We start from the raw sequence: 27436 nt of genomic DNA, 5'->3' as shown, positions 1-27436 counted from the left end.
GGGGCTGAGCAAAGCGGTAACATAGCCAATCAACGGTTTGCTAGGACAATGGTGGGTTAGAGGCTGAACATGGCAATTTGGGAGGCTTGAAAGCAAGTGGTAGGCATAGTAGCATTGGCATAGCAAAAGAGCGAGCAAACTAGCATAGCAAAGATAGTAGTGATTTCGAGGGTATGATCATCTTGCCTGCAAAGTTGTCAGAGTTGACTGGATCCTCGAAAGAAAACTCAAGGGGCTCCTCGTTAGCGAACTCGTCTTCCGGCTCTACCCAACCAAGACAAACAAGCAACAAGAACACAATCAACCACGTGCAAGCTCAACCAATAAGGTGCAAACATGGTATGCTATGCGGGATGCAATGCGGGATGCATATGCAAGATATGACATGAAATGCATGGACCTGGCCTCAACTTGGAAAACCAAGTGTGTCACTGGAAAGATGGGATGAAATCGCTTGAAAACGATATAAAGAACGCCGGAATCGGAGTTACGGTTTGGAAATGGCAAGCGATTCAAATATGACACCGGTCTGCGATTTACAGCAAGTAGGCATCTAAATGCAATGAGATGAACATGCTACAGCACCCAAACATGGCATCAAAATACATGGCAGGGAAGCATTCAAGATGCTTAACAAAAGTCTAGCACTGATCTACGTCCAATTCATCCATTAGGAGGTTCAAACAAGCATGGCAAAAACGCAAATGGTAAAACAGATCTCAGACTTAGTGAAATTAACACTTGTCTGGAATTTCAGATCATATAGCCCTCTTCGGAGCAACAAAACAACATGCTACAGGACCTGAACATGACAAAGGAAGACATGGCATGGAGCTACTCAACAAGCTTAACAAAAGTCCCTTAGTGACCTTGAGCCAAAAGGGATCACAAAATATACTAACAAGCACACGAACATAGCAAAAACATAATCAGTTTTCAGACTTACTGAAAACTGGGACATGCTGAAACATAACTCACGAAGGCATGGTTACGAGCTCGATGCACTCACTACGGAGCAAGTCATGGCAAGACAAGCATACATCCATTAAGAAGGCACAAAATGCAAGCTATACATGGTAAGAACAATGGCATAGCATGCACGGATCAACTACAATAACATCGGCAAAATCGCAAACAAGTGGACGATCTGCCCAGATTCACAACGAAGCAAAAGTAGAGCTCGATTGACTCAAGCTAGGGTGCTCCATATATGCAAACAAAGACATGGATGGATAGAGCACTACAATATTAACAAAACTCCTTTACTGATCATCCTCAAAAGAGGCACGGATCACTAGGAAACAACACGAACATATGGCATCATGAACTAAACAATCCAGGACTTAGTGAAATTACTAAGTCTCTGAAAATAGATTTACCGGGTGCCTCACTTTGCAAGCTTGCAATAGGCACCACACACATCACAAAAATACATGGGTTTCACCTATAGAAAGATGACAAAACCCTTAACAAAACATATGTAGGACTCATGGGCATATCATGCACACAATAATCATGGCAAAAATGACAAATGTCTAAGATGAACTAGCAGATCTAACAATTAACTCACGAAGCCCTCTTCTAACAGCATTTTGGGCATCAAGATGAACTCTAATGAAAATGATGCAGTGGGATGAAATGATGTACTCTCAGAGACGAACATTTTGATATGCTATATGTCCAAATCGGAGCTACGGATGCGGAGATATAGCAGGTCAAAGATAGCAAAATAATCTGCAGACTTAGGAGAAAAATGTCAACCCTAGGGTTTGAATTTCAGATCTGAGATCCGATCCGGCGCAGATCCCGAGGTTCGCCGTGGAAGAAGAAGGTCGCCGGAGTTCGTCGCCGGACTTGGCGAGGCACGCCGGCCGGAGGAGAGGAGGTCGCCGGGACGGCGTGGCGCGGTGGCGGCGGAGGGACGGCGCGGCCGGGCGGCGGGACGGCGCGGCCGGGCGGCGCGGTTGACGGACGGCGGCGGAGCAGCGGCGTCCGGTCGCCAGAGAGGACGAAGGCGGCGGCGGTCCGGGTCGCCGGCCTCGGGGAAGGAGGCGGCGGGAGGCGAGGCGATGGCGGGCGGTGGAACGGGCCGGGAAGGCCCGCCGTGGGCTCTCCGGGCCTCGGCGCGGGGGCGGCCGGCGGTTGCCACGTGGCGTGACGGGAAACGGCGAGGGGACGGCGGCGGACGTGTCCGGCCGGACGGACAATGTCCGGCGCGGCGGAGGAGATATTTTTAGGGTTTCAGGGAGGGGATCCGAGATTTGGAATGGGGGGGTCTATTTATAGGCATAGAGGGAGCTAGGAGAGTCCAAATGAGGTGCGGTTTTCGGCCACGCGATCGTGATCGAACGCTCTAGATGATGGAGCAGAGTTAGGTGGGTTTTGGGCCAACTTGGAGGGGTGTTGTGATGCAAGACACACGAGGCCTTTTCGGTCCCTCGGTTAACCGTTGGAGCATCAAACGAAGTCCAAATGGTACGAAACTTGACAGGCGGTCTACCGGTAGTAAACCAAGGCCGCATGAAAAGTCTCGGTCCAATCCGGAAATGTTTAAACCCCACACACGAAAGAAAGCTAGAAATGACCACCGGAGGAGAACGAAGCGCCGGCATGCAATACGGACAACGGGGAAAATGCTCGAATGCATGAGACGGACACGTATGCAAATGCAATGCACATGATGACATGATATGAGATGCATGACAACGATAAAAACACACGGAGACAAAAACCCGAACCCGAGAAAATAAATTAACTTAAAGCCAGAAACGGCAAGAGTTGGAGTACAAACTGGGTAAATCATATCCAGGGTGTTACAGAAGCCCATCGTAGGAATATACAAGCCAAGTTCTATAATGAAAAATTCCCACTAGTATATGAAAGTGACAACATATGAGACTCAGTATATGAAAAACATGGTGCTACTTTGAAGCACAAGATATGAGACTCACTATATGAAGAACATGGTGCTAGTTTGAAGCACAAGTGTGGAAAAAGAGATAGTAACATTGCCCCTTTTATTTATTTTCTTTATTTTCTTTTTTTCTTTGGGCCTTTCTTTTTTTTTCTTTTTTTCTTTGGGACAATGCTCTAATAATGATGATCATCACACTTTTATTGGTTACAACACATGAATTACAACTCGAAACTAGAACAAGATATGACTCTATATGAATGCCTCCGGCGGTTTACCGGGATGGTGCAATGAATCAAGAGTGACATGTATGAAAAATTATGCATGGTGGCTTTGCCACAAATACGGTGTCAACTACATGATCATGCAATGACAATATGACAAAAGTAATGTATGTCATGATGGTGAACGGAACGGTGGAAAGTTTCATGGCAATATATCTCCTAATGGCTATGGAAATGCCATAATAGGTAGGTATGGTGGCTGTTTTGATGAAGATATAAGGAGGTTTCTGTGTGATAGAGCGTATCGTATCACGGGGTTTGGATGCACCAACGAAGTTTGCACCAACTCTCAAGGTGAGAAAGGGCAATGCATGGTACCGAAGAGGCTAGCAATGGTGGAAAGGTAAACGACATCCAATGTCCATGGTCAGGAAACCGTAACCATCTATTGATCAACGAGCTAGTCAACTAGAGGCTTACTAGGGACATGGTGTTGTCTATGTATCCACACATATATCTGAGTTTCCTATCAATACAATTATAGCATGGATAATAAACGATTATCATGAACAAGGAAATATAATAATAACTTATTTATTATTGCCTCTAGGGCATATTTCCAACAAGCTCATCCCCGCACACAGGTAGTCTCAAGCGGTCCCCAGGAAGCCCCCATTGGCAGCCAATCAACCCGGGGAGGTCTCCTTCCCCATCTCCGGCAACCACAGCCGCCGCCATTGCCCCAGCCCTTACGGCGCCACCAAGGCTTCCCCCTCTCCGTTCTCTTCACCAAGAACTTCCTCTTCCTCCCATGAACCATTTCCCCTGCTCAATTTTGATCGGGGCTCACCGCGGGAGAAAATTCACTTTGCCCGACGACCACCGTCCGCCGCAAAGCTCGCCGCCGGCAGCTCCGTCCACCCCCGAGACCGTAACAACTACCGAAGTGACCGTCCCGATCCCCTGAGCCCGCGGGTGACCTCCGTTTCCCGAACGGTGCCGCCATTCGCCGGCGAGCATCGCCGGAGTCCCGCCTCCTCTCGGGGCAGAGGAAGAGGAGGGAGTCCGACTAGTCAAACCTGACCAGTGGGTCCCCCGGGCCCACTGTTAGTGACTCGCGCGCCGTCCACGCTGGATAAGTGGAGGCGTAAAGGCTCAAGTACCTCTTCTCTGTGCGAAAGCGTAATTCCGTTCGAACCGTTTTCTTTTCTGATTTTTCTTTTAAACAGATTTTGACCAGAGCTTTGACTGTCTATAACTTTTTAGATACAACTCCAAATGAATTAATTCTTTTTCCTACCTCTCTCAAATATGGTCTAGTTTATTTTAAGATTTATTTCAAAAAAATTCAAACAACTTTTTGTGCTGCTTTGATTTGTATGTTAATTTAAATTTATTTAAAATAGGATTTTTGGAGAGAGGAAGGAAATCTTTCAAAGGCTTTGGAGTGCACCCTGCCTTTCCACACCATGAAGGCAAGCATTCTGAACCCCGGAATAATATTTTGGTGTGTCAGTCGACACGTTTATGACACCACCTTATTTCGGAGTATTGTTATTTCATGTGATATTATCATTTGCATGGATGCATTTTTGTGGTTTCCTTGCTGTTGGAAATGAACATACTTGTGATGGAAATCATCCTCATGTGCCTTGCATGCATGCCGGAAAGGAATCCGGGAAAGCCTCTGCCTCGGGTAGGCGTGAGCTTGTCGCCGGTTTCCGTCGGGACGGTTATATCCGGCATGGCATGGTAAGGTATAATGAGTGTTGATTTTGTTGGATGGAATATATATTCGTTATGCTAATCATGCAAGGAGTTGATAAGCCTCCTGAGTCGACCCTAGATCGAGTCTTGTTCCAGTAACCCCCATACTTGCCTCGTACTACCACTAGTCCCTGCCGCAGGTAGGGTACGGTTCAGTAAGTCGTCAACCCCTTTCAAGCACACACCGTACAGAGAGGCCATGGTGGGAGATACCGGTTGTAGCCGGTAGGCTAGCCACCTGGTCCGGGGGCATGGGTGTTTCCGGTTGAGACCGAGAGGGGAGGCCACCCCTTAGAGCGCGCGATAAAAATTTGATCCCATGCTACGCGAGGTTGTAGCCTCCCCACTTAGAGTTTTGCTTAACAAGTGTCTTGGGTGATTCCAGACACCGGTGAGTTAAGCTGGTGTGTGCAAGTCAGGTGTGTTTTCAATTAAAAGACCGTAGATGGAATTAGTCCCGATGGACTAAAGGAATCCGTTACTCGTGGGTAAAGAGTACACCCTCTGTAGAGATATTAAACCTATTCGAATAGCTCTGTCCGTGGTTAAGGATTACAGTCTGGGATGGGTCACGTGTCGGTCTTAGTGTCGGTCTTCGGAGGAGAAACTGTTAAACCAGAACTGGGATCACGATTTGAGACTTGTGATGATTATGATCATTATTTCGTTGTGGACTAACCCGTTATATTATTGGCATTATCGAATGTCCCTGGGATGGTTCTACCTCCTGGATATTCACTGTGATTATTTTATCAGCCCTTTATGTGGCGTCGCTCAGACGCCTGACTGTGGCATGTTTAGTACTTCGTTCAATTATAAGCCCTTTATGTGGCGTCGCTCAGACGCCTGACTGTGGCATTGCCTGTTATTTATTTATTTCATAAGCCCTTTATGAGGTGTCGCTCAGACGCCCGACTGTGGCATTGCCTGTTATTTATTTATTTCATAAGCCCTTTATGAGGTGTCGCTGAGACGCCCGACTGTGGCATTGCTTGTTATTTATTTATTTCATAAGCCCTTTATGAGGTCTCGCTAAGACGCCCAACTGTGGCATTGCTTGTTATTTATTCTACTTTATAAGCCCTTTATGTGGTGTCGCACAGACGCCCGACTGCGGCATTTTATTCCCGCTCCTTTATTACTTATCCATGTTACATATAAATAACCTGCTTGCATGCATCAAGAAGTGTTTTATTTATGACTAACCATGTGATCATGGCATATTTTAATACGTGTTTATCAAATATATTATTCCAGTGTTCATAATGTTTGCGAGTACATTCAAAGTACTCACTGGCTTGTCCTTGGCTATTGTCTTGGCCAGATATCTGCTTGGAGAGGAGCGTTGCGATGACAGCCCCGGAAACTAGGCAACGGTGATAGCAGCCTCGCGAAGATAGGAGTTAACCTGGTCAGTTGTTCCTGTGGGAAATGGAGTCCCATACCCGGATGATCCACAAACCGCTTCCGCCCTCAACCACTAGCAACCATTTTTTGAACTCATAGGCCACAATGGTCTTGTTCCTCATATTGTGTATTTTTTGCTTGGAATTTCTGTATCATGATGCCTCATCAGCTAACAGTAATCCTGGGGCTGATGAGCTCGACGGCCATTTTCTGGAAATCAATGTCCGAAAAACCGGTCGCGACACACGTCCGTGTTCTTCTTAAAATCCACATGTACCTAACAGCCTTACGACCATCAAGTAGTTCTTCCAAAGTCTACACTTTGTTTTCATACATGGATCCTCTCTCGGATTTTATGGCCTCGAGCCATTTTTCGGAATCTGGGCCCACCATCGCTTCTCCATAGCTCATAGGTTCATCGTTGTCCAACAACGTGACCTTTAATACAGGGTTACCACTTAGAAGTTGTACACACCCTTGTCAACCTATGAGGTTCGATAGTAACTCGATCTGAAGCTCCATGATCATCATCATTAGCTTTCTTTTCAACTGAGGCAGGTGCCACAGAAACATTTTTCTTGTGCTGCGCTACTCTCTGGTTGAAGTAAAGGTTCAACAACCTTATCAAGTTCTATCTTCCTCCCACTCAATTCTTTCGAGAGAAACTTTTCCTCGAGAAAGTACCCGATTCGAGAAACAATCCCTATTCCTTTCGGATCTGAGACAGGAGGTATACCCAACTATTTTGGGTGTCCTATGAAGATGCATTTATCCGCTTTGGGTTCGAGCTTATCAGCCTGAAACTTTTCACATAAGCGTCGCAGCCCCAAACTTTTAAGAAACGACAGCTTAGGTTTCTCTGAACCATAGTTCATACGGTGTTGACTCAAACGGAATTGCGTGGTGCCCTATTTAAAGTGAATGTGGTTGTCTCTAATGCCTAAACCCATAAACTATAGTGGTAATTCGATAAGAGACATCATGGTATGCACCATGTCCAATAGGGTGCAGTTATGATGTTCGGACACACCATCACACTATGGTGTTCCAGGCTGTATCAGTTGTGAAACCATTTCCACAATGTCTTAATTCTGTGCCTAACTCGTAATTCAGATATTCATCTCTATGATCATATCATAGATATTTTATCCTCTTGTCACGACGATCTTTCAACTTCACCCTGAAATTACTTGAACCTTTCAATAATTCAGACTCGTGATTCATCAAGTAAATATACAGTATCTACTCAAATCATCTGTGAAGTAAGAACATAACGATATCCACTACATGCCTCAGCACTCATTGGACTGCACACATCAAGATGTATTACTTCCAACAAGTTGCTTTCTTGTTCCATCTCACTGAAAACGAGGCCTTTCAGTCATCTTGTCCATGTGGTATGATTTGCATGTCTCAAGTGATCCAAAATCAAGTGAGCCCAAACAATCCATCTGCATGGAGTTTCTTCATGCATATATACCAATAGGCATGGTTCGCATGTCTCAAGTGATTCAAAATCAAGTGAGTCCAAAGATCCATCAACATGGAGCTTCTTCATGCGTTTTATACCATTATGACTCAAATTGCAGTGCCACAAGTATGTGGTACTATCATTACTATGTTATATCTTTTGGCATGAACATGTGTATCACTACGATCGGGATTCAATAAACCATTCATTTCAGGTATCATTCAAATAAACAGAATAACCATTATTCTCCTTAAATGAACAACCGTATTGCGATAAACATAATCCAATCATGTCTATGCTCAACGCAAACACCAAATAACAATTATTTAGGTTTAATACCAATCCCGATGGTAGACGGAGCGTTCGATGTTTGATCACATCAACCTTGGAAACAATTCCAACACATATCGTCGTCTCACCTTTGGCTAGTCTCCGTTTATTCCGTAGCCTTTTATTTTGAGTTACTAACACTTAGCAACCGAACCAGTATCTAATACCCTGGTGCTACTAGGAGTACTAGTAAAGTACACATATAATGTATGTCCAATACATAGTTCTGTCAACCTTGTCAGCCTTCTCATCTACCAAGTATCTAGGGTGGTTCCGCTTCAGTGACCGTTCCCCTTATTACAGAAGCACTTAGTCTCGGGCTTGGGTTCAACTTTGGGTTTCTTCACTAGAGCAGCAACTAGTTTGTTGTTTCATGAAGTATCCCTTTCTTGCCCTTGCCCTTCTTGAAACTAGTGGTTTTACTAACCATCAACAATTGATGCTCCTATTTGATTTCTACTTTCGCGGTGTCGCGAATAGCTCAAGGATCATATCTATCCCTGATATGTTATAGTTCATCACGAAGCTCTAGTAGCTTGGTGACAGTGACTTTGGAGAACCATCACTATCTTATCTGGAAGATTAACTCCCACTCGATTCAAGCGATTGTAGTACTCATCCAATCTGAGCACATGCTCAACGATTGAGCTTTTCTCCTTAGTTTGCAGGCTTAGGAAACTTGTCAGAGGTCTCATACCTCTTGACATGGGCACTAGCCTGAAATCCCAATTTCTGTCCTTGGAACATCTCATATGTTCTGCGATGTTTCAAAAACATCTTTGGTGCCTCAATTCTAAACCATTTGGCATTACGCACTGAACTATCATGTAGTCATCAAAACGTGTATGTCAGATGTTCGCAACATCCATAACCGACGCTCGAGGTTCAGCTCACTGAGCGGTGCATTAAGGACATAATCCTTCTACGCAGCAATGAGGACAATCCTCAGTATACGAACCCAGTCCGCATGATTGCTACTATCAACTTTCAACTAAATTTTCTCTAGGAACATATCTAAAATAGTAGAACTAAAGCGTGAGCTACGCCATAATTTGCAAAGTCCTTTTTGACTATGTTCATGATAATTGAGTTCATCTGATTATTTCATGAACTCCCACTCAGATAGACATCCTTCTAGTCATCTAAGTGATACATGATCCGAATCGACTAGGCCGTGTCCGATCATCATGTGAGACGGACTAGTCATCATCGGTGAACATCTCATGTTGATCGCATCTTCTATACGACTCATGTTCGACCTTTCGGTCCTCCGTGTTCCGAGGCCATGTCTGTACATGCTAGGCTCGTCAAGTCAACCTAAGTGTTTTTCATGTGTTCCGAGGCCATGTCTGTACATGCTAGGCTCGTCAACACCCGTTGTATTCGAACGTAAGAATCTATCACACCCGATCATCACATGGTGCTTCGAAACGATGAACCTTCGCAACGGTGCACAGTTAGGGAGAACACTTCTCTTGAAATTTTAGGGAGGGATCATCTTATTTAAGCTACCGTCATTCTAAGCAAATAAGATGTAAAACATGATAAACATCACATGCAATCAAATAGTGACATGATATGGCCATCATCACTTCGCTCCTTTTGATCTCCATTGACGGTGTCCTGGACTAGGGGGTACTCACCACGTTATCTCCGATCTGTTAGATTGGGCCGAGGACCCCCATGGCCATATACTCATGGGCCAGTTCGGACAGTTGCCGCATACAAGGAATATTCCACAAGACTTGGCGATCAAGACAAGGACTTCTCCCCACCGGCGTATTCGGCTGGGACTCTTGTTATCCTAGGCCTCTGGTGCATTATATAAACCGAGGCCAGGCTGGTCGATAGAGATATACAATATACAACAATCATACCATAGGCTAGCTTCTAGGGCTTAGCCTCCTTGATCTCGTGGTAGATCTACTCTTGTACTACCCATATCATCAATATTAATCAAGCAGGAGTAGGGTTTTACCTCCATCGAGAGGGCCCGAACCTGGGTAAAAACATCGTGTCCCTTGTCTCCTGTTACCATCCACCTTAGACGCACAGTTCGGGACCCCCTACCCGAGATCCGCCGGTTTTGACACCGACATTGGTTCTTTCATTGAGAGTTCCACTGTGTGATCGGCAAAAGGACCGATAGCTCGACTGCAGATCAACTGCGTCTTCAGCATCTTCGTCACCAGCTCGACTGGTCACATTGGTTCGACCAAGGACCGCGCCCTACCTCTGATCGTCATGTTCGGATGAGGTCCTTCATCAACATCAGCTCCGATCTCTATTAAGATCATGGAGGAATCATCCATGGAGCTCGGGGGCTCAACGTCAACATTGCCCTCGGGTGACCGTGTTGTTTTTCCGAACAACAAACTTGTATCCGCTGCCATCACCTCTTAGAGCATTGCTTTGACGATCCCTTTGGTGGAATTGTGGGGAATTGAATCTACAACAACCATGCAAAATTTCGTCGAGTCCCGACGGAGGAATCTCCGACAATCTACGATATACAGGAACCCTGTCAAATCTGGACGGGAATCTGGACGAGTTTAGGGCGTGGTGTCCAGCTTGTAGCTTGGACGTCCTTTGGAAGATCCAATGATTGATCGGCTGCGGAATTCCTATATCTACCACCCCTCCAAATTTCAGCTCGATCCGACCGTCCAAACTCCGGGAACCTTCCGATTAGTGCATCACTTTTCGGATGTGTTTTCTGCGCGAAAACGAATCCGACCCGAGTTCATCTTTTCTATGAACGGGATTTCGGACATCCCTTTTGAAGGAAGTTTTGTATGGGGTATTGTGTTTTGTTCCCGAACACATCCCACTAACTTTAAAATCTTTTGAACATGATCTTCAATATCATGCTGGTGTCAAACCAGTCCGGCAACATTGCTCCACGGCTGCCGACCTGCGTCACATTGTTGAGCCGAGCTCAACTTCTTCGGATCATCATCTCGCCAAGCCGAACAAGAGTCCGGCATCACGAAGGATAAATCATCACCAACATCGCCGCCCCACGGATTACACGGAGCGGGCATACCGGCATCGCCGCACGGTTGCTTCATCAAGCCGGCATCGACCACGTCACGACCTGCATCGACAGGGCCGCACTATCGCTTCTTCACGCTGGTGTCCATCACGCCGACCTACTTCGACTCATCGACTGACATCGGGGCTTCTACATCTCTTCATCAACCTACTCCGGACACTTCGACGTCACTAGCCGACCAGCTCCGTCACGTTAGCTGGGCCGAGGGCTTTACCTCGGCGAGCCAATCTTTACCAGCGTTTCCATGCCGTCGTTTTATCGCCCATCAGGCAATGGGGGTGCGGAGCGAGTCCCAATTTTGGGAATCACCTTCCTTCGGATTGCTACAACAAATAAACCAGGTCTATCAAATGGTGGCCGCATTCACGACAGTCGCATGGTGGTTCGGTCAGTTTCCGTACATAGTCTGGCGAACGCCGCATCCGGAGCTCGGACCGACCTACGAATTTAGGCTTTGCCACGCCTTTACCGCATCACGCCGACGCCCTGCATCGACATTGACTTCGGCGCCAGGCCATATTTCTTTTATTACTCACTTTGCATAAATTATTCATTATGCAACGATTTTTTTTTATTATCATTATTACTATTATCTCCGGTTTGCACTATTTTTTGTGCACAGGAAAATGATCCGGGGACTTCGGCGACACTCTGCCGGTCTGCATTGACCGTGCTATGTCACCACTTCGGCGCGTCGAGCTCTCCGCTCCGCCACCTCGGGACCGGCTTGGGGGATGGAACCTTGTCCCGCATCAAGCTCGGACCGCGTCATCAATATCGAACACATTAACCAGCTAAGTCGCTTTCATGCTCAAAGCTTTAATTTCTATCTGGTGTTCGGTTCGACCAAGCATTATACTTTTTTGGAAAAAAGTTGCTTGTAAAAAATTTCCTTGCCCAAACTTTGTTTGTGATGCATAAATTCAAATACCCAATTCATTTGGGGGCTTCCTTCATGAAGCTTTTCCACTTGCATATGATTATACTTGTACGGCTTCGTTCCTTGTTCGTGTATTACGCCACAATATGCACCATATTGACTTAAGCGATTTGCAAGCTGGGTTGCCTCGCTCCTGTGTTTACCCCTACGTTCCCGATTGTTCGGCTAGGGAGTAAAGGGAGCACCTCTGCGATTGTCACGATCGGGTCGCCCGAGCCGGGCCTCAGACTGGGTGAAGCCGAAAGCTAGCGCTCTTATAGTTTTCAATGATGGTCGGCACACAACGGAACTCATGAGTACAAAAAATCTATTGCACAAGTCTCATAATAACAATGAGCACCGAAGAAAGGTATCGGTGGGGGTACTATTTTCTTCGAAGATGCTTCTTACACTTCACGGTAATATAGCATAAGTTCCCTGAGCGCGCTTTGTCTGTTACAGCCTTATGGCCTGATTACCTGGTTATTGGAAACACCGTCGATATTCTCGACTGATGAAGTACATAACACTTTTCGGTCCTCGACCGAAGAGGGAGAAGCTGACGGTCGGTTAAGACGCGTTTAAAGTTTAGTTGAACATAGATATGATATAAGTACTTCGGTACATGCAATCATTCTTCTACCCAAGTCACTTGGGGGCTCTTAAAATTTCTATGAGCTATTTTATAGTAAATGTGTTTTCTTCTTGGTCGTTGCAAAGTCTTTTTCTATCGCTCCTTTTTCGACGTGAGTGTGTGGTCAATAGCCAGATAACCCATTTTCTCGCTAGTGACCGCTTGAGTTTAGTTCGCTAAATTGGTCTAGCGAGAAGCACTCCGCCTTTGGGATAGGAGGCTGCAGCCGTAGGCTGACCCGCTTGAAGTCTTGAGATCGGATGTGTAATGTTAAAGCACGACAGAAGCACTCATTTTTTTCTAAGACCAATTTTCGAATTGGCACCGAACACTTGATATTGTTCGGACGTCATGTTTTTACTGATGTTTCTTGGTTTTCCAAGCTTTTTGGCACTTTTAAACTATTTGTGCTTTTCCAACATTAGTCTTGTAGTGCAACGCCGGACGCCTTTAGGGATTCGACAAAAACATTCTCAGATATTGCTATATATGCATCGGTTTCGAATTGTGTCTTCGGTCAATAGTTGGGTTGCCCGGCTCCTGCACTTGCTTCCTACGATCCGTTTTGTTTGGCTAGGCATGCAAAGGGAGAACCACTGCGATTGTGCTTCCAGCTCACATGGTTAAGCACCTCAATGGAGAAAGCCGAAAACTGACTTTCACAATAAGCGTAAACAGGTCAGCGATCCGATGACTATGTTAAATGATGGGCCATTCATAACATTGGCCGAAGTGTTTACGGCTTGACGCCGACTGTCGCCGAACAATACCGGGGGCTATTAACTGGCCTCCCAAACTAAATCCTCAATATTTTGCTCTCACATTAGAGCTAAGGTTTAATGATCATGCTTAGCATGACAACCCAAAGAAAGGAACCGTTAGCGGGACTATTTTCTTTGGAAGACATTTCTTCTGTTAAATAGTAATATAACTCTCTGTGTACCTTTGTTTATAAAGCCGTATGGCCAGATTGCCTTGTTTGTTGTAAATATTTGCCCTCATAAAGGATTTATAAAGTAGGACAAACACTCCTCAGCTACTGGCCGAGGATGTGGAAGCCAATGGTCTGTCAACAAAGTTTTGTACAATGCGGATCCGAGCATTCATGACGTAAAGTACTTGGATACATAGAGTCATTACACATAATTTGTGATTTTACTATGGATATTGATCCTTAATTCGGCCACCCGTGCCCGCATTAAGGCTCGGGGGCTACTGGGCTTCAGGCTTATTATTTAAACATATTAAAGGGGCACATCGATCCCCTGATCTGGTGTTGCCACCCGACCAGTGTCTCGGGGGCTACTGCATTGCTTGTCCAATGTAGAAAATTTTATGTGCAATATAGTTTCCGAGGAGATTTTGATCCTCGGGTTGGTCGGCCGCACCCAACCTAAGTCTCGAGGACTGAGCACGCCGCTTTTAGTGTCCCAAAGTATTCTGCCGAGCTTGGACTTGATCCTCAGGCTGATTTTGCAAATCAACCTGAGTCTCAGTGGCTACTGGGATTAGCGGTCTTACGTCATCCTTCAGGTGCATCTCGGGTTTTAGACCAATACACACCTTGAGGGCTACTGGCTATATATCTCGGCAGAAAATAAATTGCACCAATCAAAAAGGAAGACAAAAATCGGCCCACATTCGGGGTGGTGCACCACCTCGGAAGCAGTCCGGCATAAAGCTCGGGCGCTAGTGGCTGGCTCCATAGAGGGCATTTCCGGCATTAAGCCGGCTAGCTCCTTTAAACTTCTTTGGACCAAGGTGATTTACGACACCTCAGATACAGTCCGGCGTTGGAGCTCGGATACAGTCCGGCATTGGAGCTCAGATACAGTCCGGCGTTGGAGCTCGGATACATAGTCCGGCGTTAGAGCTGGGAAGCGGTCTGGCGTTGGTGCTCGGCTGCAAAATATACCTCGAATGTAGTTCGGCGTTGGAGCTCGGACGCGAGAGGACACTGCCGCCCGGGAACTACTTCAAACCCGAGGTCTGGCATAAAAATAACAAGGCATTGATAAAGGCTAGAAACTTAAAGGGGCTCCTCGGATACCCAACGTGTAAGCTCGTCGAATACATTTCGGCGATCCTCAAGATCGAAGATGAGAAGATTTGTTGAACCAGTTTTCAAGACTGACGACCGAAGATGGAGAACAGTTTGGAAGAATCGAGGAGCGTTCCTAACTTGAAGACCGGTTCAGGGGGCTACTGACGGTGTCCTGGACTAGGGGGTACTCACCACGTCATCTCCCGATCTGTTAGATTGGGCCGAGGACCCCCATGGCCGTATACTCATGGGCCAGTTCGGACAGTTGCCGCATACAAGGAAGATTCCACAAGACTTGGAGATCAAGACAAGGACTTCTCCCCACCGCGTATTTGGCTAGGACTCTTGTTATCCTAGGCCTCTGGTGCATTATATAAACCGAGGCCAGGCTAGTTGATAGAGATATACAATATACAAATATCATACCATAGGCTAGCTTCTAGGGCTTAGCCTCCTTGATCTCGTGGTAGATCTACTCTTGTAATACCCATATCATCAATATTAATCAAGTAGGAGTAGGGTTTTACCTCCATCGAGAGGGCCCAAACCTGGGTAAAAACATCGTGTCCCTTGTCTCCTGTTACCATCCACCTTAGACGCACAGTTCGGGACCCCCTACCCGAGATCCGCCGGTTTTGACACCGACATCCATCTTCGGGGCTCCATGATCATCATCGTCACCGGCATGACACCATGATCTCCATCATCATGTCTTCATGAAGTTGTCTCGCCAACTATTACTTCTACTACTACAGCTAACGGTTAGCAATAAAGTAAACTAATTACATGACGTTTATGTTGACACGCAGGTCATAAATAAATTAAGACAACTCCTATGGCTCCTGCCGGTTGTCATACTCATCGACATGCAAGTCGTGATTCCTATTACAAGAACATGATCATCTCATACATCACATATATCATTCATCACATCCTTTGGCCATATCACATCACAAAACACTCGCTGCAAAAACAAGTTAGACATCCTCTAATAGTTTTTGCAAGTTTTTACGTGGCTGCTATAGGTTGCTAGCAAGAACGTTTCTAGCCTACGCCAAAACCACAACGTGAATTGCTAATTTCTATTTACCCTTCATAAGGACCCTGTTCATCGAATCCGATCCGACTAAAGTGGGAGAGACAGACACCCGCCAGCCACCTTATGCAACTAGTGCATGTCAGTCGGTGGAACCAGTCTCACGTAAGCGTACGTGTAAGGTCGGTCCGGGCTGCTTCATCCCACAATGCCGCCGAATCAAGATAAGACTAGTAACGACAAGTAAATTGACAAAATCGACGCCCACAACTACTTTGTGTTCTACTCGTGCATAGAAACTACGCATAGACTTAGCTCATGATGCCACTGTTGGGGAACGTAGCAGACATTCAAAATTTTCTACGCATCACCAAGATCAATCTATGGAGTAATCTAGCAATGAGGGGAAGGAGAGTGCATCTACATACCCTTGTAGATCGCTAAGCGGAAGCGTTCAAGTGAACGGGGTTGATGGAGTCGTACTCGTCGTGATCCAAATCACCGATGATCCTAGTGCCGAACGGACGGCACCTCCGCGTTCAACACACGTACAGCCCGGGGACGTCTCCTCCTTCTTGATCCAGCAAGGGGAGAGGAGAAGTTGAGGGAAAACTCCGACAACACGATGGCATGGTGGTGATGGAGCTCGTGGTTCTCCGGCAGGGCTTCGCCAAGCACTACGGAGGAGGATGAGGTGTTGGAGGAGGGAGAGGGCTGCGCCAGGGGAAGGGTGCGGCTTCCCTCTCTCTCCCTCACTATATATAGGAGGAAGGGAGGAGGGGGAGGCGCCCTAGGGTTCCCTAGGGGAGGGGCGGCGGCCACAGGGGAAACCCTAGATGGGTTTGGGCGCCCCCACCCCCTAGGAAACTTGCCCCCCAAGCCGGGAGGGGCGGCTGCCCTAGGGGTGGCGCCCCCACCTCTCCTGGTTATGTGAGATGGGGTGGGACGTGGGAGGGGCGCTCAGCCCCTTAGTGGGCTGATGTGCCCTCTCCCCTTGGACCATAAGGCCCCCCAACGCTTGCCGGGGCCTCCGAAACCCCTTTCGGACACGCTGGTCATCACTTGGTACCCCCGGAACAATTCTGGACTCCAATACCCTTCGTCCAATATACTGATCTTCACCTCCGGACCATTCCGGAGCTCCCCGTCATGTCCGAGATCTCATCCGGGACTCCGAACAACCTTCGGTAACCACATACTATTTCCCATAACAACTCTAGCGTCACCGAACCTTAAGTGTGTAGACCCTACAGGTTTGGGAACCATGCAGACATGACCGAGACAACTCTCCGGCTAATAACCAACAGCGGGATCTGGATACCCATGTTGGCTCCCACATGTTCCACGGTGATCTCATCGGATGAACCACGATGTCGAGGATTCAATCAATCCCGTATACAATTCCCTTTGTCCAGCGGTATTGTACTTGCCCGAGATTCGATCGTCGGTATCCGATACCTTGTTCAATCTCGTTACTGGCAAGTCTCTTTACTCGTTCCATAACACATCATCCTGTGATCAACTCCTTGGTCACATTGTGCACATTATGATGATGTCCTATCGAGTGGGCCCAGAGATACCTCTCCGTCACACGGAGTGACAAATCCCAGTCTCGATTCGTGCCAACCCAACAGACACTTTCGGAGATACCCGTAGTGTACCTGCCACCCAGTTACGTTGTGACGTTTGGCACACCCAAAGCATTCCTACGGTATCCGGGAGTTTCACAATCTCATGGTCTAAGGAAATGATACTTGACATTACAAAAGCTTTAGCATACGAACTGCACGATCTTTGTGCTAGGCTTAGGATTGGGTCTTGTCCATCACATCATTCTCCTAATGATGTGATCCTGTTATCAACGACATCCAATGTCCATGGTTAGGAAACCGTAACCATCTATTGATCAATGAGCTAGTCAACTAGAGGCTCACTAGGGACATGGTGTTGTCTATGTATCCACACATGTATCTGAGTTTCCTATCAATACAATTATGGCATGGATAATAAACGATTATCCTAAACAAGGAAATATAATAATAACCAATTTATTATCGCCTCTAGGGCATATTTCCGACATCGGTATTGTACCGGGACCACCAGAAGGGTCTCGGGGGTCCACCGGGTGGGGCCACCTATCCCGGAGGGCCCCATGGGCTGAGAGTGTCATGGGAACCAGCCCCTGGTGGGCTGGTGCGCCCCACCCAAGGGCCCAAGGCACCTAGGGTTGGAAACGCTAGGGGGGCCGTTGCCCCCCGAGGGGGCATGTGCCCCCCTGATTGGAAACCCTAAGGGGGCCGTTGCCCCCCCCCCCCCGGGGGCTGCCGCCCCCCCCCCTCTAGATGGGATCTCCAAGGGGGGCATGCACCCCCCTACCCCCTATATATAGTGGAGGGGAGGGAGGGCAGCCGCACCCCAAGCCCTGGCGCCTCCCTCTCCCTCCCGTGACACCTCTTCCTCCAAGTAGTGCTTGGTGAAGCCCTGCTGGAATCCCGCTGCTTCCACCACCACGCCGTCGTGCTGCTGGATCTCCATCAACCTCTCCTTCCCCCTTGTTGGATCAAGAAGGAGGAGATGCCTCCGCTCTGTACGTGTGTTAAACGCGGAGGTGCCGTCCGTTCGGCGCTAGGATCTCCAGTGATTTGGATCACGACGAGTACGACTCCCTCAACCCCGTTCTCTTGAACGCTTCCGCTCGCGATCTACAAAGGTATGTAGATCCACTCCGATCACTCATTGCTAGATGAACTCATAGATAGATCTTGGTGAAACCGTAGAAATTTTTTATTTTCTGCAACGTTCCCCAACAGTGGTATCATGAGCTAGGTCTATGCGTAGTTCTCTTTGCACGAGTAGAACACAATTTGTTGTGGGCGTAGATGTTGCCAACTTTCTTGCCGCTACTAGTCTTATTTTGCTTCAGCGGTAATGTGGGATGAAGCGGCCCGGACCGACCTTACACGTACGCTTACGTGAGACAGGTTCCACCGACTGACATGCAGTAGTTGCATAAGGTGGCTAGCGGGTGTCTGTCTCTCCCACTTTAGTTGGAGCGGATTCGACGAAAAGGGTCCTTATGAAGGGTAAATAGAAGTTGACAAATCACGTTGTGGCTTTTACGTAGGTAAGAAAACGTTCTTGCTAGAACCCTATTGCAGCCACGTAAAACTTGCAACAACAATTAGAGGACGTCTAACTTGTTTTTGCAGCAAGTGTTTTGTGATGTGATATGGCCAAAGTTGTGATGAATGATGAATGATATATATGTGATGTATGAGATCATGTTCTTGTAATAGGAATCACGACTTGCATGTCGATGAGTATGACAACCGGCAGGAGCCATAGGAGTTGTCTTTATTATTTGTATGACCTGCGTGTCATTGAGAAACGCCATGTAAATTACTTTACTTTATTGCTAAACGTGTTAGCCATAGTAGTAGAAGTAATAGTTGGCGAGCAACTTCATGGAGACACGATAATGGAGATCATGATGATGGAGATCATGGTGTCATGCCGGTGACAAGATGATCATGGAGCCCCAAGATGGAGATCAAAGGAGCTATATGATATTGGCCATATCATGTCACTATTATTTGATTGCATGTGATGTTTATCATGTTTTTGCATCTTGTTTACTTAGAACGATGGTAGTAAATAAGATGATCCCTCATAATAATTTCAAGAAAGTGTTCCCCCTAACTGTGTGCCGTTGCGATAGTTCGTTGTTTCGAAGCACCACGTGATGATCGGGTGTGATAGATTCCAACTTTCACATACAACGGGTGTAAGACAGATTTACACATGCAAACACTTAGGTTAACTTGACGAGCCTAGCATGTACAGACATGGCCTCGAAACACAAGAGACCGAAAGGTCGAACATGAGTCGTATGAAAGATATGATCAACATGGAGATGTTCACCGATGATGACTAGTCCGTCTCACGTGATGATCGGACACGGCCTAGTCAAGTCGGATCATGTATAACTTAGATGACTAGAGGGATGTCTAATCTGAGTGGGAGTTCATTAAATAATTTGATTAGATGAACTTAATTATCATGAACTTAGTCTAAAATCTTTGCATAAATGTATTGTAGATCAAATGGCCAACGCTCATGTCAACATGAACTTCAACGCGTTCCTAGAGAAAACCAAGCTGAAAGATGATGGCAGCCACTATACGGACTGGGTCCGGAACCTAAGGATCATCCTCATAGCTGCCAAGAAACAATATGTCCTAGAAGCACCGCTAGGTGAAGCTCCCATCCCAGAGAACCAAGACGTTATGAACGCTTGGCAATCTCGTGCTGATGATTACTCCCTCGTTCAGTCCGGCATGCTTTACAGCTTAGAACCGGGGCTCCAAAATTGTTTTGAGCAACACGGAGCATATGAGATGTTCGAAGAGCTGAAAATGGTTTTTCAAGCTCATGCCCAGGTCGAGAGATATGAAGTCTCTGACAAGTTCTACAGTTGTAAGATGGAGGAAAATAGTTCTGTCAATGAGCACATACTCAAGATGTCTGGGTTGCACAACCGCTTGTCCCAGCTGGACATTAACCTCCCAGACGAGGCGGTCATTGACAGAATCCTTTAGTCGCTCCCACCTAGCTACAAGAGCTTTGTGACGAACTACAATATGCAGGGGATGGAAAAGACCATTCCTGAAGTATTTTCAATGCTGAAATCGGCGGAGGTAGAAATCAAAAAGGAACATCAAGTGTTGATGGTCAATAAAACCACCAAGTTCAAGAAAGGCAAGGGTAAGAAGAACTTCAAGAAGGAAGGCAAGGATGTTGCCGCGCCCCGTAAGCCAATTGCCGGGAAGAAGTCAAAGAATGGACCCAAGCCTGAGACTGAGTGCTTTTATTACAAAGGGAAGGGTCACTGGAAGCGGAACTGCCCCAAATACTTAGCGGACAAGAAGGCTGGCAACACTAAAGGTATATGTAATATACATGTAATTAATGTGTACCTTACCAGTACTCGTAGTAGCTCCTGTGTATTTGATACCGGTGCCGTTGCTCATATTTGTAACTCAAAGCAGGAGCTGCGAAATAAGCGGAGACTGGCGAAGGACAACGTGACGATGCGCGTCGGGAATGGTTCCAAGGTCGATGTGATCGCCGTCGGCACGCTACCTCTACATTTACCTACGGGATTAGTTTTAAACCTCAATAATTGTTATTTAGTGCCAAGTTTGAGCATGAACATTGTATCCGGATCTCGTTTAATACGAGATGGCTACTCATTTAAATCTGAGAATAATGGCTGTTCTATTTATATGAGAGATATGTTTTATGGTCATGCTCCGATGGTCAATGGTTTATTCTTAATGAATCTCGAACGTGATGTTACACATATTCATAGTGTGAATACCAAAAGATGTAAAGTTGATAACGATAGTCCCACATACTTGTGGCACTGCCGCCTTGGTCACATTGGTGTCAAGCGCATGAAGAAGCTCCATGCTGATGGACTTTTTAGAGTCTCTCGATTATGAATCATTTGACACATGCGAACCATGCCTCATGGGCAAAATGACCAAGACTCCGTTCTCCGGAACAATGGAGCGAGCAACCAACTTATTGCAAATCATACATACTGATGTGTGCGGTCCAATGAGCGTTGAGGCTCGCGGAGGATATCGTTATGTTCTCACTCTCACTGATGACTTGAGTAGATATGGGTATGTCTACTTGATGAAACACAAGTCTGAGACCTTTGAAAAGTTCAAGGAATTTCAGAATGAGGTAGAGAATCAACGTGACCGAAAAATAAAATTCTTACGATCAGATCATGGAGGAGAATATTTAAGTCACAAATTTGGCACACACTTAAGGAAATGTGGAATCGTTTCACCACTCACGCCGCCTGGAACACCTCAACGTAACGGTGTGTCCGAACGTCGTAATCGCACTCTATTGGATATCGTGCGATCTATGATTTACCGCTATCATTTTGGGGATACGCTCTAGAGACAGCTGCATTCACTTTAAATAGGGCACCGTCTAAATCCGTTGATACGACACTGTATGAATTATGGTTTGGGAAGAAACCTAAGCTGTCGTTTCTAAAAGTTTGGGGATGCGATGCTTATGTCAAGAAACTTCAACCTGAAAAGCTCGAACCCAAGTCGGAAAATGCGTCTTCATAGGATACCCTAAGGAAACCATTGGGTAACCTTCTACCTTAGATCCGAAGGCAAGATCTTTGTTGCCAAGAATGGATCCTTTCTGGAAAAAGAGTTTCTCTCGAAAGGAGTAAGTGGGAGGAAAGTAGAAACGATGAAGTACTACCTCTTGAACCGGAAAGTAGTGCAGCTCAGGAAAATGTTCCTGTGGTGCCTACATCCACTGGAGAGGAAATTAATGATGATGATCAAGGTACTTCGAATCAAATTGCTACTGAACTTCGTAGGTCCATAAGGACACGTTCCACACCAGAGTGGTATGGCAACCCTGTCCTGGAAATCATGTTGTTAGACAACGGTGAACCTTCGAACTATGAAGAAGCGATGGCGGGCCCAGATTCCAACAAATGGCTTGAAGCCATGCAATCCGAGATAGAATCCATGTATGAAAACAATGTATGGACTTTGACAGACTTGCCCGATGATCGGCGAGCATAGAAAACAAATGGATCTTTAAGAAGAAGACGGACGCGGATGGTAATGTTACCATCTATAAAGCTTGACTTGTCGCTAAGGGTTATCGGCAAGTTCAAGGGGTTGACTACGATGAGACTTTCTCTCCCGTAGCGAAGCTGAAGTCTGTCCGAATCATGTTAGCAATTGCCGCATACTATGATTATGAGATATGGCAAATGGATGTCAAAACGGCATTCCTTAACGGTTATCTTAAGGAAGAACTGTATATGATGCAGCCGGAAGGTTTTGTCGACCCTAAGAATGCTAACAAGGTATGCAAGCTCCAGCGATCCATTTATGGGCTGGTGCAAGCATCTCGGAGTTGGAACATTCGCTTTGATGAGATGATCAAAGCGTTTGGGTTTATGCAGACTTATGGAGAAGCCTGCGTTTACAAGAAAGTGAGTGGGAGCTCTGTAGCATTTCTCATATTATATGTAGATGACATACTTTTGATGGGAAATGATATAGAACTTTTGGACAGCATTAAGGCCTACTTGAATAAGAGTTTTTCAATGAAGGACCTTGGAGAAGCTGCTTATATATTAGGCATCAAGATCTATAGAGATAGATCAAGATGCCTCATAGGTCTTTCACAAAGCACATACCTTGATAAGATATTGAAGAAGTTCAATATGGATCAGTCTAAGAAGGGGTTCTTGCCTGTGTTGCAAGGTGTGAAATTGAGCTCAGCTTAATGTCTGACCATGGCAGAAGATATAGAAGAGATGAGTGTCATCCCCTATGCCTCAGCCATAGGGTCTATTATGTATGCCATGCTGTGTACCAGACCTGATGTAAACCTTGCCATAAGTTTGGTAGGAAGGTACCAAAGTAATACCGGCAAGGAACACTGGACAACGATCAAGAATATCCTGAAGTACCTGAAAAGGACTAAGGACATGTTTCTCGTTTATGGAGGTGACGAAGAGCTCGTCGTAAAGGGTTACGTCGACGCTAGCTTCGACACAGATCTGGATGACTCTAAGTCACAAACCGGATACGTGTATATGTTGAATGGTGGAGCAGTAAGCTGGTGCAGCTGCAAGCAGAGCGTCGTGGCGGGATCTACATGTGAAGCGGAGTACATGGCAGTCTCGGAGGCAGCGCATGAAGCAATTTGGGTGAAGGAGTTCATCACCGACCTAGGAGTCATACCCAATGCGTCGGGGCCGATCAAACTCTCCTGTGACAACACTAGAGCTATTGCACTTGCCAAGGAGCCCAGGTTTCACAAGAAGACCAGGCACATCAAGCGTCGCTTCAACTCCATTCGTGGAAATGTTCAAGATGGAGACATAGAAATTTGCAAAGTGCATACGGATCTGAATGTCGCAGATCCATTGACTAAACCTCTTCCGCGAGCAAAACATGATCAACACCAGAACTCTATGGGTGTTCGATTCATCACAGTGTAACTAGATTATTGACTCTAGTGCAAGTGGGAGACTGTTGGAAATATGCCCTAGAGGCAATAATAAAATGGTTATTATTATATTTCCTTGTTCATGATAATTGCCTATTATTCATGCTATAATTGTGTTATCCGGAAATCGTAATACATGTGTGAATACATAGACCACAACATGTCCCTAGTGAGCCTCTAGTCGACTAGCTCGTTGATCAACAGATAGTCATGGTTTCCTGGCTATGGACATTGGCTGTCATTGATAACGAGATCACATCATTGGGAGAATGATGTGATGGAAAAGACCCAATCCTAAGCCTAGCACAAGATCGTGTAGTTCGTTTGCTAAAGCTTTTCCAATGTCAAGTATCATTTCCTTAGACCATGAGATCGTGTAACTCCCGGATACCGTAGGAGTGCTTTGGGTGTACCAAACGTCACAACGTAACTGGGTGACTATAAAGGTATACTACAGGTATCCCCGAAAGTATCTGTTGGGTTGACATGGATCGAGACTGGGATTTGTCACTCCGTATGACGGAGAGGTATCACTGGGCCCACTCGGTAATGCATCATCATAATGAGCTCAATGTGACCAAGTGTTTGGTGACGGGATCATGCATTACGGTACGAGTAAAGTGACATGCCAGTAACGAGATTGAACGAGGTATTGGGATACCGACGATCGAGTCTCGGGCAAGTAACGTACCGTTTGACAAAGGGAATTGTATACGGGATTGATTGAATCCTCGACATCGAGGTTCATCCGATGAGATCATCGAGGAGCATGTGGGAGCCAACATGGGTATCCAGATCCCGCTGTTGGTTATTGACCGGAGAGTTGTCTCAGTCATGTCTGCGTGTCTCCCGAACCCGTAGGGTCTACACACTTAAGGTTCGGTGACGCTAGGGTTGTAGAGATATTAGTATGTGGTGACCCGAAAGTTTTTCGGAGTCCCGGATGAGATCCCGGACGTCACAAGAAGTTCCGGAATGGTCCGGAGGTAAAGATTTATATATGGGAAGTCCTGCTTCGGCTATCGGGAAAGTTTTGGGTGTCATCGGTATTGTACCTAGACCACAAGAAGGGTCTCGGGCGTCCACCGGGTGGGGCCACCTATCCCGGAGGGCCCCATGGGCTGAAGTGGCATGGGAACCAGCCCCTGGTGGGCTGGTGCGCCCCACCCAAGGGCCCAAGGCACCTAGGGTTGGAAACCCTAGGGGGGCCGTTGCCCCTCGAGGGGGCATGTGCCCCCCTGGTTGGAAACCCTAAGGGGGCCGTTGCCCCCCCCCCCCGGGGGCCGCCGCCCCCCCTCTAGATGGGATCTCCAAGGGGGGCATGCGCCCCCCTACCCCCTATATATAGTGGAGGGGAGGGAGGGCAGCCGCACCCCAAGCCCTGGCGCCTCCCTCTCCCTCCCGTGACACCTCTTCCTCCTAGTAGTGCTTGGCGAAGCCCTGCTGGAATCCCGCTGCTTCCACCACCACGCCGTCGTGTTGCTGGATCTCCATCAACCTCTCCTTCCCCCTTGCTGGATCAAGAAGGAGGAGACGTCTCTGCTCCGTATGTGTGTTGAACGCGGAGGTGCCGTCCGTTCGGCGCTAGGATCTCTGGTGATTTGGATCACGATGAGTACGACTCCCTCAACCCCGTTCTCTTGAATGCTTCCGCTCGCGATCTACAAAGGTATGTAGATGCACTCCGATCACTCGTTGCTAGATGAACTCATAGATAGATCTTGGTGAAACCGCAGAAAATTTTTATTTTCTGCAACGTTCCCCAACAAGACCACCCTTTCGTAAGGTTCCGGGGTGGGGACGATCTGCCCTGCGGCTGGCAGCCGGTGTGCGATATCTTTTGATAGATATCCGGCTTCCCTCGGTTTCTTGATGTGTCCCTCCATGACGGAGGAGACCATCCACTTGCCTCCCGCTCCGGACATGATCGGAGAAGGTTGAGGAGAAAGACTCGTACTTGGGCGCTGGAGCTCGAGTATGTGAAAATGGATGAGCAAAGGAGGAGGAAGGCGTGGATGAAAAGGTGGATCCTTATCTCCTTATATGGGTGGACGAAAATATGCATCCCCACCAGCCTGGTAAAACTCGCTTATCCCCCAAGCGTCGTAATCAATGGCACGGTTGGGTTACCCACGCCCGTATTGATGAGAATCCCGGGATAAGGGGGCACGATCTCTGCTTCGACAAGACGTGCCAAGAAAACCGCCTCGCATGAGGTGGGATAGTAAAAACAATTCAAATAAAGGCTTGGCTGTGGTGTGATGTCACACTGCGGAATACGTCAACAGATTAGATTTGTGAAAATATTACTCTCTACGGTGGAATGTGGAACTTGTTTTGCAGAGCCGGACACGATCCTTGTGTTCAAAATCTTCTATGAAGTATTCGAAGGAGGAACCCGCCTTGCAATGCCGAAGACAATCTGCGCGCCGGACTCGTCGTCATTGAAGCCTGGTTCAGGGGCTACTGAGGGAGTCTTGGATTAGGGGGTGTCCGGATAGCCGGACTATAACCTCTTGCCGGACTGTTGGACTATGAAGATACAAGACTGAAGACTTCGTCCCGTGTCCGGATAGGACTTTTCTTGGCATGGAAGGCAAGCTTGGCGATACGGATATGTAGATCTCCTCCCATTGTAACCGACTCTGTGTAACCCTAGCCCTCTCCGGTGTCTATATAAACCGGAGGGTTTTAGTCCATAGGACGAACAACAATCATTGCATAGGCTAGCTTCTAGGGTTTAGCCTCTCTGATCTTGTGGTAGATCTACTCTTGTACTACCCATATCATCAATATTAATCAAGCAGGAGTAGGGTTTTACCTCCGTCGAGAGGGCCCGAACCTAGGTAAAAACATTGTGTCCCTAGTCTCCTGTTACCATCCGCCTAGAAGCACAGTTCGGGACCCCCTACCCGAGATCCGCCGATTTTGACACCGACAGGCGACGCCACCATAGGGGCTGGTATGGGCGGCCGCCTCAGGTGGCTGGAAAGTGTGCCTAGTTTGAGTCATCTAGGTTGGCCCATGCTAGTTTTGTTCGTCCCAACGCACGAGCAGGCAACGTAAAAAATGAAGAAAAAATTTTCAATTTGGATGGGCCAATAACATAAGTGCAAGGCAGGCCCTATAGCAGGCTCGCGGCCCAAACGAGCGCCTCCCATATCGATCGACAGCTGGAAAAATCCCAATTCATTCGCTCCAGCCTCCAGTCTGGTTCGCTCCTAACCTAGCCGCCGCTGGACAGACCAACACAGCACTTCCTCGCACCCTCGTTGGAGGGCGGTCGCCGGGCTTCAAGCGAACGGAAGGACAAGAAGATGAAGATCCAACCCTGGGTGTAGCCTGCGTGGGAGGCAGCGGCGGCAGCACGGGCATGGCATTGAGCTTGCGCAAACGGACAGTCGCAGCTTGCAAGAGTAGCATGCGCAATGAGCAGGTACATCACATCCCTGATTATATCTAATTCAACTCTTCAATTTCTGGCCAATAGTTAAACCTGACGATGTTGTAAAACTGCTTGTATGTAGGGAATCTATGAGAAAATGAAACCAATTTCTAC

The sequence above is a fragment of the Triticum urartu genome, chromosome 1 (assembly GCF_003073215.2).
Source record: "Triticum urartu cultivar G1812 chromosome 1, Tu2.1, whole genome shotgun sequence".
NCBI classification, from domain to species: domain Eukaryota; kingdom Viridiplantae; phylum Streptophyta; class Magnoliopsida; order Poales; family Poaceae; genus Triticum; species Triticum urartu.
Note: the sequence above shows the minus strand (reverse complement) of the source record.